Source organism: Lycorma delicatula, chromosome 3, assembly GCF_047948215.1.
Source record: "Lycorma delicatula isolate Av1 chromosome 3, ASM4794821v1, whole genome shotgun sequence".
NCBI classification, from domain to species: Eukaryota; Metazoa; Arthropoda; class Insecta; order Hemiptera; family Fulgoridae; genus Lycorma; species Lycorma delicatula.
In genome coordinates, this window is record NC_134457.1 from 120,954,240 (window position 1) to 120,969,978 (window position 15,739).

A 15,739-nucleotide genomic window follows, 5' to 3' on the forward strand; every position below is an offset into this window, starting at 1 on the left:
TGATGCTCTAAAAAAATAGGAAAATTTAATGTGATTCAATCATTTTTAAATTTACTTCATATTCGCTAATAAAATGTTGACAGATTTAATTTGTTTTGTATGCTACATACTACGTGTGACAGTTTTGCTGGTAAAAACTTTGAAGAGGGTACAAAATTCAGTAAACAGTAATTAATTAAAAGTCAAGTGAGAAAAAATAATTTCTTTTTTATCTAATTTTTTTTTTAATTTGTACGCTATTTATCAAAAACCATTAGTGAAAAAAAAAACTTATTGATTTTTTTCTTTGGAAAATCTCTTATAAAACTGTTGAATACTAGAGTAGGAATAACAGAATTAGAAATGCGGTACAATAAATTAATTTAAAACAAAATTTTTTATCCTCAAAAATAAACCATAATATTGCAGTTTTATATTTCACCTCTTAGTATATTAGTAGAAGATATACTTCCCAATAAAATATGGAGGGATACTTACTAATATACTCATGAAAAGTAAGCTTGAAGTTTTGGATAGGTGGGAATTTTGACTACAGCTTTAATAAATTTTGGTCTAAATTCTCTCTTCTACCTTCACACCTTAATAACGCTTTGTGGTTGGTAGAAGTAAGGCAAAGCAATAACTTAGGATTTCGTGTATAAATTTCGAAGATACATTCATTCTGTTCCATCAGACTCTCTATAATACGGTATGTATGTATATATATATATACATTTGCTCGCATACTCACGCTAAAAGGAAGTTATATATTAATCTAATAACTGATAAACATAATTTGAGTTATTAAACGTTATAGCATATAATACGTTTTATTTGAAAATTAATTATTTATTAATTAAAAAGTAGTTTGTTTTCAAATGTAATGTAATTTTTTTACTTATTATTAACAGTTTTAAAAAGTAAAAAATGATTTATTCAAGATGGCGTGAATCATTTCATAAGATTATTAACATTACTTTTAGTAAAAACATGAATTATTTTAAAGTTAGATTAAAATACTGGCTAAGATCTTCCTGAAATAAGGTAACTTTTTGAATTTTTTTTATAAACAGTGCTTCAACATATCATTAAGGTAACATGAATTTTATTCGTTGAATGATTTAAGGGGTAACTAAATTTTTTATTGTAAGATTTAAATAATTTTCTTTCTTGGAATTTTACAAAAATTCCTTTTCTAACTTGTAAACAAAGTTTTTTTTGTATTGTCTACAAAGTAATTAAATCTTTTATTACATTAATTACTCATAAAGTGCATTTAACTAAGAACAATTTATTTTTACTCTTACTTAGTCATTAAATGTCAAATCATGTTCCATTTTAAAATTATTGTAACACTTAAAAAGTTAAACTATTTTTAAACTTTGTTTAAAATGAGGAAACTTCTTTATAAGATTTTCTTTTAATTTTATCGATTAACCCATATACGAATGATTATAAATTATTTTTACCAAAATACAAAGAAAATAGTTTTATAGACTGTATAAGTTTTGTATTATACTTTCTAAAATCAAGTAGAAACATAGCAATTATGCATTTTATACTTTAAAAAATAATAAATAATGCTTATAAATCTAAAGTAATGTTTGTGTAAAATTTAAATGGCTTTTATGAAGAGTATATCAGCTGTATCTTATTATAAAAGGAATTTAAATATCATTAAAGAGGAGGAAGAGAAAAGAAAAACGATTTATAAAGTATCAGACATATCTATCTTAACTATCTCTATACTTATCAAATGAAAATGAATTTAAGATTACAGAATTATTTTTAAAAAGGTAAATGTATTATTAATTGAAGAAAATCATTTTAAGAAAAAAATAGAGTAAAATGTACAAACAGATAACATTGCGAAATAAAATTTTTATTATCAGGAAGATTATACAATAGATAGTCAGAAATCGAAAAATAACATTAAATATTTAAACGAATCCAGGAGAAAATATATTTACAATCTGTTAAAAAATAGATACTGTTACAAAATTATAAGATCAGAGATGTCAAACTTAAAAGTAAGAGCAAAAAAATAAAGGTATATTCTTGTTCATTTTTAAGTTGTATTTTGAAAAAGCTTATTTATAAAGTATTTGAAGAAAAATTTAATAGCAAAGTTACAATTTGAGTAGGAAAAATGACGATGTTAAGATTTATTTGATTATTATACGGTTCTTTTACCTTTGTTTTTATAAACTCTTTAATAGGAAAACTCTTTAATAGGAGTACTTAACGTTATACGGATTCATCGCTATGGCAATTTAAAGATAAAAAAAGCAAAATCAAAGTAATAAGGAATGACAGTAAGGAAGAAGATAATAAACCAGACGTTGATGAATTTTTATATAGGCATTTTTATGAAGATAATTTTAAAAATTACACCGTACGGACTACATAAGGCAGTTATCAAAAGCAGCTTAGCGCAAACAAAGAAATCTGCAGGGACAGATTTCATGCAGCAAAGAAATATACTACCATCATAATTTAAGAAACAAGAAATATTTTAAGTTATATTTACTCGTATATACTTTATAAACTATTTAGTAGAGAAGAATATAATAAACTAAGAAAAAGCCAAAAATTCAAGATTAAATGACTTGAATTGGATAAAAACGATCCTTTAGTAAAGATAATATCATTATTTTAAAAAATAGAAAGAGATAAAAAATATTCAGTGGTTATTTTGTAATATGCAGAAAAGGGTATTAACATTAAACCTGTTTGAAGTATAGATAAGCAACGAAATTCCTTTGACGTATACATATTTCATTGAATGAATGAAAAATATTAGGTAGGCTTATCAGATTTTAAATAAAGATGTTTATGGACTAACTCAAAAGAAAACTGCTTGTCGTGAACTCTCTTGAAAAAAGTACTGGTTCTTAAATAAATTTAAAGACCTTCCATCCAAGAATATCTATAATAAGAAATCGTTTTCTTGGAATGTTAAGAAACGACGTTACCAAACGATGATCCTTCCAGAAGCTTTATGTACTTTATAAGCTTTATATCAGAAACATTTAGAATAGGATTAGCTGAAAGATTAAACAAAATAGGAAGAAAAACTGCTAGAAAGATATATAGCCCAAAACTAAATGAGAATTTTGAAGCAAGAAATAGATCAAATGAAGAAATACATTCCAGAATAGAAAGTATTTCAAACACAATTAGAAAACGACGTTTTCGGTTTTATGGACACATTAATGGGCAATGAGTGACTAACAAAATTGTTTGATAAATGAATAGACTAAAGTACAGTTATATATGAATGTAATAAGCTAAAAAAGAAATTACAGAATTAAACATTACAGATTAAATGATTAATGATAAAATTTCCTTTAATAAACATATTCAAAATTATAAAGGTTTTCCACAACAAAAAAAAAACCAGAAGAGTTGGCATGAAGTGGTCCGAAGAATGTAAACAACTACAATTACAGTCTAAGTGGATGAATACTGGGCCAAACATAAAACTGATACATCTAAAAAGAAGAGACTAACTAAAGAAGTAACTATTCTGTATTGATAACGTAGCCTCTTAAGAGCTTATTCGAAAAAAAAAATGTAAAAGCACCTAAAGAAATTTGGTAATTGAAATTCATTACCAATCGGATAAAGACGCAGTATGAGGAACAAAGAACAAAGTAAATCACTAAATAAATATCAATAAATAAAAAACTAGTTAATTAAAAATGTTGTGATATATAGACATTTAAAACTCAATCAAGTAATGATCTGAATGCGTAGTCATTCAGGAAGAATTAGGAAGAATTTTTGTTATTAAATGTTCGGTGTTTTAGAGGAAGGCAGCGCTTCCGCGAATCGGTTAATTTGATAGTTGAGGGTTGTAAGTTACGTTAGATGGTCGTGGTTGGAAGAGGCCATACGAAGGCGGTAGTAGGTTGTATAAATACACTGATCGAAATATTTTTCCGAGGCTTTTGCACCAGGGGTCTGATGTGATCCTGATAGAGACCAACCTGATGACTGCGTTGTGTTATGAAGTTTAGAGGGTCTAAAAGATGACCTTTGGTAAAGCCCATCAGGGTTTAGGAACGGTCGGGTTGCTGTAGCGACTGGGATCATTACAAGGCTGGTTCTTTTCCTATCGGGTCAGTATATCTAAGCATTTGTGCAGAAAAAATTAATTAACTGAGAAGTGCAACAAACCAGTTAAGTAATTTATGACCAAAAGTGATTGTGAATGAATGCTTTCTGAGGTATTTTAGATTTAGTGAAATAAGAAAGAAAGATCAGATTCCAAAATTGTAAGATACCATAGATATATTGGAGGAATTTTCTTTAATAAAGAAATGAATTTAAGAAAATTTGTTAAAAAGAAGATTATAAAAACAGATAAGTGGAAGCATCTGTTTTAAAATTATTACTATTATCCTAAACTGCTTCAATACAGTTAAAACAATGAGTTTATTGTATACTATCTAAAATTTCCAGAATTGGTTACGTTTGATATTTCAGCTTTGACTTCATAATTTAATTAATTTTTGAGGCAAAGCTCAATTTTTTTTAATTCAGTACAAAAACTCTAAGTTTCATGACTACTAGGTAATATTAGTTAATATCAGAAACCTTGCTTCTAAATTATTATTTTTTAATTATTCAGAGATTTAAAGCTATAATAGTAAGATGGACCGGGCATAATTGTCTCTAGTTTTCGGAATATACTTACTAGCCTTCTTATACTTTCTCTCTTTTTTCTAACGTAGTTTGTAGTTTTTGGGTCAGAAAACATTCCTTCCGGCATTGGAAAATTTCAAGCATCTCATTCTACCTCACTTAATTTGCTAATACATATAATTCATGCAAGAGTCAGTTAACAACTGTTAACCCAGCCAACATTAGTTAGTTAGCAAAGTGATGTAACCAGCAGCCTTAATCTTATTAAATGGTAAGTAACCGTTATTGTTTTTTAAGAGCCCACATATCTGTGTTTCCTAAAACAAAATTATAGAATGATATTTTAACAGTGCAAAAGATTGCAGTAGTTTGTTTTTATAATTATGACCAATATTGATAGAGTTGCTGGCTACAGAGTGATCCATCAAATTACTAAATTTTAACTACTAAGTAAAAATTAATAATTGCTATAGTACATAAGCAATATTTCTTATTCAGGGAAAATTATTGATTTTAAATTAATTTATTTATTTTCCGTAACATAAATTATACTGAGTAATGGTAAGAAAGAGCTCAGAAATGTTATATATGAAAACTAATTAAAAGTAGTTGCCTACATTTAAGATAATGTGTACAAAATGACGGATGAAGAAAAATATTACGTGAGTCATTAGGAAAGCAAACTAAATCTTATGACCGCCGCTCTGTTAACTGAGGCCATTTATTAATTTTTTTTTCTAATTCATTCGGCTGATAAACATATTAGACCTTCTTCCTTTCCAGGTAGTGCGTAAGCGTTATAATATATTATGATTTTGTATTACATATATTTCCGAAATTTAAATATAATAAAGTTTGTATCAATATTGATTTATTTTTAATAAAATACTAATTCTAAAATATTTTCGAATGTTTAAATTCTACTATAAAAAAAATATTTTGGCAAATTGGATAAATCCATGCGATGGAAAAATATTTCCAGTTAATAAAAAACTCAACCTCATTTTTTTGTGTGACGGTGAGTGACTTCCTTGATAAATTACGGTAATTTCTTTTAAGATGACGCTTTGCAGACGAAGCATTATTATTTTCTTTCTAGCAATTCATGTAATTTTTATTTTTTGACAGTCGGCAGTCACATGACTAATTTGATGCATTTCTACTAGTTCTTAATATTTCTATTAATTTTTTTTGTCATTTTAATTTTCTAAAATGTACATTCTGCATCCTAAATTTTCATTTATTTACTTAGTATGTTGCCATCTTTTATTTCTTTTTAAAGTTACCTTTTGAAATTCTTATTGTTACAGTTGTCCTCAATTCCATTACCAAATTAGTTAAGCTGAAGTATCTCAATCCATGAACCCTAATTATTTTTCTAGTGACAATTTTAGTAAGCTTCCGTTTTCTGTGATTCTTAAAAAGGCGAAATTTTCAATTTTATATATTGACCCAACTTTCAACATTCTTCCGTAACAATATATACCAAAAACATTTATCTTTCACTTTTTGGTAAAGGGTAATGTCCCCGACTCCATTATTGTCCCCGATTCATTGGCATATAGTGTTACATGAGAGACTTTTAAAATTTTATCTCATTTCCTTGATTGAAACCAGAAGGATTTTTTCCTGTAAAAGAACATGTTTCAAATTGCAATTGTTTTTTTCATATATCCCTTTTTTTAACCATCCTTTCTAATTTTAATGCTTTTCAGAAATTTTCGGTTTTACTATTATATTATTTACTAGCGTGCCCTGTCGCGACTTCGCCCACAATATAGATGTAACTTCACTCGCAATGCTTTTTTAATAGCAAACTTATTTTTTTATAAATAAAAAATATTTAAACAACAATATTATATTTAGATTTTCATTAAATCCTGATAAAACGGTAAATAAACATTTTAATGAAAAATATTGAAGGAATATATGAGAAACAATGAATTGTTGCCCAAAACTTAAATACAGGAAACTAAAAAAGGAAGCTATGAAAATTTAACAATATTTGTTTGACTAATCCATTTTATGAATGAATTAAAATATTTCAATATAAAAGTCCAATAAAGATAAACAAAAAAATTATTACTGACCCAAATCTAGCATCCCCATCGCGGCTTCGCCCGTGCTCTATGGTTACTTGCGTTTCCCGTCACGATCAGAGGGTTATGGCTCGCTTCGCTCTCCCTTCCCGATTTCTCCCGTTTCCCTTCCCCTTTCCTCTTTTCCCTTTCCATTTCCTTTTCCCGTTCCCATTTTTTATTTTTTTCCATTTTCCCCTTCTACCCTTTTTACCCTCTTCCATTTTACCTTTTTATTTTTTCCCTTTCACCCTTCTTCTCAGGTTTTCGATTCCAATTGGTTTTCGATGAATTTCGTTAGGTTCATTTTGCTGATAAGCAGAAATCATGGTAAAATTCTTTGTTATTCCTAATTTAAAAACAAAGCCTTTTCCGGACACGAAACACACAAGTAATATGAACTTTTTTCATTATTTTAAACAGGAAATACAGCTGTAAAATTTAACGGCCTTCTTCTAGAACACTCACATACTCATTCTGTCGCTCTGCGCGCGCACACGATGTACTAATATTATCTATTTGACAGATATAATGAATTACTTCATTTCAATGTTTTACCTACACTTTTAACCTTAACCAATTTTTTTGCATTTGACATCTTCAATTATTTGCTTTTGATATTTGAATTTTTTAATTCCATTTTAATTTAATTGCTTATTTATTTTAAATTTAATTTAATATTATTTAATTTAATTTTAATTAAATTTATTTAATCCTCTTCCTCTTCTCCCTTTTTCCCTTCCTCTTTCCTCTTATTTTTTCTCTTTTCCCTTTCCATTTCCTTTTCACCGTTTTCCCTTTTTTTCTTTTTTCGATTTTCCCCTTCTTCCCTTTTACCATTTTTGATTTTTCTCTATTTCTTTTTTCCGATTTTCCCTTTCTCCTTACTTCCCCGCGCGTAAATCGGTCCAGTAGTTTTTTAGTCTCAGCGGACACACATATCGGTAACATTGCAATGGAATCGTAAAATATTTAGTATAGCGTATGTTGCTTTTACGTCCAATAGATAGCGCTGTTAACACGAAATTTAATTTTTATCGATTTGAACCCCTTAAAATCAAAATTTCGAAAAATCCTTTCTTAGTGCACGCCTACTTAAAGATACAAAGGTACCCTGAAAATTTCAAGCCTCTAATTTCTATGCGGGAAGAACTAGAAACTATGGCAATTACCAGTTCCCCGGACGTAATGTTGGTATCAGAGATGCACTTTACAGACCGGTATTACCTTAGATTTCAAGGTTTCTAGGTGTATTTGATAAATCACCTAAATGAGAGATATCATTGGGGAACTATGATGCAAATTAGGAATTCTCTACGCTATCACCAACTTCCGGGTTTGTACACGAACCAGATTCAAGCAACTACATTTGAAGTAACGAGAACAACAGCAGAGGCGCCATGGTTCACACAGTTCATATGATTGTAACGGTTTGTGAGATTGTGAGACAGAAAAGTGTTAAATATCAACAACGTCTAGAAAATCACGTCAACCACTTAGCGATCAGTCTACTTGATAACAGCAAGGATGTCCGAAGATTGAATGAAATGTCTCATATGTTTCAGACAAACGTCTCATTGTGTTTGTTGTAATCAACTTTGAGAAAATAGCTTACTGATAACTTTAGTATGGATTACCTTATTACGAGAGTTCCTTAAGAACCTCCTATCATGTGCTTGTTATCAAACGATTTACTTGTGGTTCCATTTAAGGAGCCGATTGTAAATATACTGGTTATGGAACTAAAAAAATCCTTTACTAGAATTTAAATCTCAGAATCTTCGACTTCGAAAATTAGCTGGTGACAACGATTTCGCTCAACTATATTTCTGGTGACAACTATAGTGACAACTATATTTCTGGGATATATAGTGATTTAAAGTGATCATTATTTAAAGATAAAACATTAAGTTTTAAATTGAAGTGATTATACTATCTAAATTTTCCTTCGATTAAATAAATTAAAAATCATTCTGGGTTTACTAAAATCTTACCATACTTCTTTTTATACTAAAGCTTGTATTCCATAGAGTATCAAGGATCTTATCATTACTATATTTTTCTTTTGTAACTTTCAGATTTTTTCTCTATAATTTTACATTTTTATTTGAATTTTTGTTTTTTTTTCTATTTTCAATAGGAACAGTCAGGGCTGTAATTATTGATGAAATTAATTTTCTTTCATGTTCAGAAGTTAAAATTTTGATTCTGAAATAAAACCTATATGAAAATGTCAATGAATATTCTAAACCTGAAAATAAGGGATTTAAGATATGTTGGGTTTTTAAAGTTTTTAAAATAAAATTTCACGAAACATAATAACGTTATTTTAATGGTACAGTCTTATTGATTTTATTCAACTGAATTTTCATATTTAAATATACACTACAATGGACAGGAAAATCGAAAAAATAGTCTAGTTTTTGGAAACATCATCAAATCTAAACATTTTGATTATTGATTCAGAAATAAAAGAGATAAATACGAGAATGATTTAATGATTTTTTTTTAAGTAGTTCAAAGTGTATTAGTTGTGGGTGATTCGAAAATAATATAAAAAATATTAACTTTTGAAGAAAATAAATCATGTTACTTTTTAAGAGGATTATATTAGGACTTAATCAAAAAAAGAAAAACTGTTGATTGTTGAAAATAAGCATTTCAAGAAAATAAGCATTAAATTTACACGTAATAAATAAAGGAACATGGTAGACAGGGAGAAAAATTTAATATAGTTAACAGTAATATATTTATTGTTGGATAGAATCGTTTGGCAGAACAATGGAAAGGGAAATATTGAGAAATTGGATGTATTTGTGAACATAGAAATATGACGGTAGTAAATATAACAATGTCCAAAATAATAATTGTAATTTTGCAGCCGACAGTTCAGTTCAATTCACAGTATTTGAGTTGTTGCGTATTTGTACACGTAGCGAGCGAACGGTGGAGGAGTGGATAACAATGGATTTTGGTGGATGTTTGTTGCGGCCGGTCGAGTCCTTGCTATACGTATTCAACCCGACTCCCTTCTGAACATCCACTCCTCACTTCCCTTTTCTAACACCCTTCCCATCCCCCTTTACCGAGGGGTGTTTGTCGTTTATCTCAGTACCGTTCTCCGTTGGGAGGTAAAATACACTTTTTCACTGTTCATTCCAGATTAACTATTATTTGTGTACCGGACAGGAGATGGTGAATGGGATTGGGAGATAGGGATTGGTGCAGGAAAAGAAAGAGAAAATTTAACCCCATTTATTTTTATCTGTATGAATGGAAATCCCATATTCCCTTAAGTATTTTTCAAACTTGATGTCTTACGTGTAATAAAGTTTTATCTAATTAATTACAAACTTTATTACTCTTTATTATGAATTATGATCATGATATTATGCATCAGGATAACTCTTTTTTCTTCATATCACAGCCGTAAAAAACATATTATTTAAAGCATTTTTGTAATTAAAGCCCTCTGTGTTTACTGTAAATTTTAATAAAATTTTTCTTATATCTTTCTATATTAACTACCATCTGAAATATTTAATAATAATAATAATAATAATACAAAACATTTACTTACACTCTGGGTATTTTGATTTAACTTTAAATTATTTTAAATTTATGGTAAACCTTATTTAATCTACTACTGCTTTGCAATTGATAATGTATTTTAAAACGAGCTGTAAACTTAACAGTAGTTCATTAGGTAGTTAATTTTGTAATTAATTGTAAAATTAAGCCGATCAATCCTAAAACAGTGTTTTTAATAAATTCCAGCAACATCAAAAATACTTTCGTGTTAGGCTAGGATTTCAAAGATTAATAAAAATAAATTATACGTTTTCTTATACTTATGCTAAATTCTACAGAGTTATAGGTGTAATTTCACCTTACTACCAACAACGACTATTTGGTTTTACATTTATTGTTGAATTAATTCAGAATTTTCTTTTATGAAAAGTACTATTGTTTTGTTGTTTAGGAGAAAATCTTCTGTAATTCCTATTTCCTACAATTAATAAAAACTTTAGATTAGCAACTCAAATGGGATACTATTTTTAAAACTTACTCGTAAATGCATTCATTCCTAGAAGTACCATTTTGTTAATTGATAGATATTTTTAAAGGATTTTAAGAACTGGTTTTACTTTTTATTACCTATTATTTATCTTTCAAGGACTTAAATGAAAACCTTAAAAACAGGAAGGATTTTAATTATTTTAACCACCCATACTTGTTAAATTTTAACTTTATTCATAAAGCTCTACAAGAAAATCTATTCAATGAAAATATTCCTGGTAAATTAATTTTTATTAATCATTTACAACTTTTCATTTTGTGTCTATCAATAAATTAACAGTTGTGAAATTTGAATGATTAAAACCATCTGATAGATCTTTAAATGATAAACAACTTCAACCCTTTTAAATCAGACAACAGAAGCTTAACCTCTCAAAACGTTTCTGTCAATTTATTCATGAACAATATTGATTGCTATTTAAATATTTACTAATCTTTGTGCATGTAGGTCTACATGAATACTTATCTATAATAACAATTTTAATTAACAAGTAACTGTTTATCTGAATATTTTATTATTAAGTTCATTGCAATCATATCCAGCTTACAATAAATTCTTATTTTATACACTGGTAATTCTTTGTCCGTTATAACCCCCATTCCATTGAATCATAAAAATGTTTTTATTTATTCTGTTTATGGATATATAGTATGAATGACTTATTAATAAAATTGTCAAATCTTATTAACCAACTTAATCCTGAAACAAAAGCTACTAATTCCACACGATAGTATTATTACGGTTGTAATGTTTAATTTTTGCAGTTGAATTTCATAATAATATTTGTAATTAAATTTAAATACTGGTTTTTTTCTCTAAGGAATAAGAGTTTATGAATAATCACTAATTTTGTAAAATACGAGTAATCATTGATTATTTTCCTGGTTTTATATATTTTTCTTTGATTATTTTGTTTTCGACACTGATCATAGGAATTACTCATAAAAAAATCCTAATAGGCGAATTAGTGTGTAGCAAAAGTACAGACTTTCGAAAGAAACATATTGTAACAGAGAAACCAACTAGTACGAGATAAGACCAGATAGGCAACCGAAAATACTGTCCAATTCAGTTATAAATAAAAATTGAATATCCTAACGTTCACAATAAAAAAAGTAATTGGACAGGCAGTACAATGAAATGAAAGGAAATTTGTTGTTAAATCTTGTTATAAGTTGGCCAGGGCTTTTGTAGAAGGACTCATTTATAAGAGTGAATTAAATTAAAGAAAATGAAAGAGAATGGATGTGGCAACATTAAATCTGAAACAACCGTATCTGTTACGAAGATGATTTTCATATTGAACACTAAATTTTTCAATCTGTTTTGAACACCTGAACCCAATTGGGGCAAAATTATTACAGAAAGTTTTTTCTACTTTACGTATAACGTTTACGACGTCATAAGCGACCATTTTAAAGATAATATTTTTAAGTAACTACGAAAATAAAGAAGGACAAATAAATGATTGATTATAGGTTATAATGAATTATTGTTATATAAGTACTTATGTATATGCAACTCATAGATATAAGCAAATAATGGGCTCTTCGTAGAAATGAGAGGATTCAGGGAAGAATAAAGGAGGTTCCAGATCTCGGTTTTTCTTTTCTGATTACTTAAAAAATACTAAGCACTGTTATAGAGATAGAGATCGGTTGTGCGTGAAAAACCAGCTAGAAAAAAAAATCACAAATTAAATATAACAATATTATAATCTTTAAAGATGGAATATTTCTCAAAAATCATATTTTTTATATTTACCAAAAATTACTTTACTTCCTTTTCTAAAACATTTTAAAGAAGTTTCAGTAAATATTTCTTAATACATATGAAAATTTATCAACTACAGAAATTTTTCATTTATTTATCACTTTTTTCTGTATTAAGACGTAATTTATAAAAATAATTAACAGCAAATATTTTTTTTTTATTAAATTATTTATTTTTATATAAATTTTGTATAACATCGTCAGTAAAATGTCTATAGATCCTACTTTATTTTGTTAAATTATTCTTCAATAATTTTTTTTTATAGTTTATAAAGTAAAAACGGAATATGCAGGATTCATTTATTACTTTGACATTTTGTTTCACATATATAAGCCCAAATACACGTATACGAGTATATTAAGGGATTTGGCGAGGTTTTATGGCAGTAATAGATTATGCTAAAAACATTTAAATGTCATGTACATGAGTATGAGTTTTTGCTCAATAATATTTATTGTATTCTATATAATTTACTATAAGAATATTTTTGTTATAAACTTTTGTGTGTGTGTGTGTATATATATAATAAAACAACGAGTGAATGTAGTATTATTTCCACAAATGTACAGTTTCATGTTTGAAACATATTTGTGTTTAACTCTCATATTTTACTGTAGTTTAGAGCAGTCAGTTCAAATATTAGAATGTAAGCCCTTTTGTGTCGAGAGAGGGTGGATTTCAGTTCTACGGCCGGGAGGTCGGGGATGTTTGTGAATCAACAATAGAATATTATGATATTGAAACAACGGTAGACTGAGTGGGTCTTCATTTTGAGGATGCGGAGGAACAGATACTTCTCTATGATCAGCAGCAGGCTTAGATTGCTCAATTGTTACTGATTTTATGGAAAACTAAACCAAAGTACATTCAAGTAAGATTTGAAGAAAGAGAATTCAGTAAAAACAAAAACAATAATCGTATTTACTGAAAGTATTGTTTTGAAGGAAATATTGTATTTTATTGATCATAATTCAGCTAAAAATACTTTTTTTTTACATTCATTCGCAGTTATAAAATAATAAAAAATAAACGTAATTATTTAATAAATTCTAATTTAGTTTACAATATAATTAAAGGAAAATTTATTACAAAGGTCGCTAGTTATATATACCCATATTGTGTAATCTGATAAACTATAATTTTATTTCAATCATAAAATTATTCAAGAAGGAAGATTACTTACAACAGCAATATTCAATTTTATTTTTCGGTTTCTAATTTCACAACATAAAATTTTATCATAATTCATGTCAGAAAGAAATACGTCGATCACTTAACTATTTTTTTGAGATATCTTTCCATGACGCGACATTTATGGTCAGGAAATCCTATATAGAGGAAAATAGTATATTTATTAAATGCACAAACTAAAAATATTGACGTTAAAATCTGTGATATTTGGTTCGATGTTGGCTTACTGCGCGCGAGCACGCCTGCAGTAACCAGAGCAACGATTCAACGATACTTCTTGTGATACGGATTCAATATTTATTCCGAGTAGGGGATTGGGTGGAATGTGGAATTCTCTATTAACTAATGTTGATAACCCTAACTTTATTTTAAAATATCAACCTTAACTTTAGTCGTTTTATTCGTAGCGAAATTAATACAAGTAATAGAGGAAAATATTTTTAAATTAATATATAAGAGCCTAATTTTAGTACTGTTGAATGGGAAAATTTGAAATGCATAATATAAAGGGATAGACATTTTTCAAAGGTTTTAATTAATGTTGAAAATTTTGAAAATATTTTAAATTTTAAAATTTAATTTTTAAAAAAGTTCTTAACCTAATCATAGGATAAGGAATTCTCTGAATGACTGGATCATAATTATATAGTCGTAACTCGTAGGACTTTACTTTTGTTAAATCCAACGTTCGCTAGGATAGGATGCGTTAAATTTATGGTTCATAAATTTCGTGTATAGGTTATAATGAATTATTGTTATATAAGTACTTATGTATATGCAACTCATAGATATAAGCAAATAATGGGCTCTTCGTAGAAATGAGAGGATTCTCATTTCTACGAAGAACCCATCTTCTATGTATATGTATGTATATATATATATATATATACATATACATAGAAGATAATCAAAAGTTGTTTCTTTACCATAAAATTTTTTTTTAAATGGACTGATGTTTGTTATTCCTAAACAAAAATATCTTAAAATAGCATTAAAATGAAAAATGTTCAATGATTATTGAATATTTATTCTGGATTTTAATTTTGTTTCAGTTTTTTAAATTCTTAAATTAATTTTTAATTACTTCCATAAACAAAAATATAAAGGTAATTCTTAGATATAAAAGTAAATATGAATGTAATTCTTAAACGTAATTGAGCGGGATTTGGTAACGTATCTGTAACTACCAACAAGACCAGCTTAATAATGGGAATGACGTGTTACAAAAACAGCTCCATTAATTCAAGCCGAACAACGGTGAATGTAATTTACTCAGAACGAGCGAACTAATTGTGTTTCGGTCGATATACTTTTAAAAATGAAACCGATTTGTCAGCTTTCAATCATTTGAAACGGTGGTGGATATTAAAGTTACGATTGAAATTGTAACACAATTTCGTTATTATGTATTTAAAAAACAATTTCTATAACTTATTTATTAATGTTAGGAATTCCTTAAGTTGATAGCAAATTAAATCTGTTGTGTAAAAACTCCATACTCCAAAATACTTATTAAGGAAATAATAATTTAGAATTCAATTAACGTCATTAAAGTAATAAATAATTTAACCCGAACTACAAGTATAAACTGATTTAAAATTAAATTTTAATTAAATTATTGAAAAAATTATGGATTTAATAATAAACTTTGTTAATTTTAATTGCTTTCTATATATTTTTTATTTTTATTTAGAACGTTTCTTTCATTTTAAATTATAATAGATGCATTTTACTTTTCACTAGCTTTTGTTTTATTTCCCCACCATTTTTTTGTCGATTCAGATGCTTTTTAACGTCATAATTATTATGTGATGACTTCCTACATCTGACGCTAGAATAACGAGAGCGTAAATCTTGTAATGTAGTTTAAAGTATAGTTGAAGTCTTTAGTCTATCGTAGAAGTCGGATAATCACATGTGCCCTCATTTAATGACGTGAGAAAACTGCGTACTGCATTCACAATAAATAAATCAATAATAAACTAAA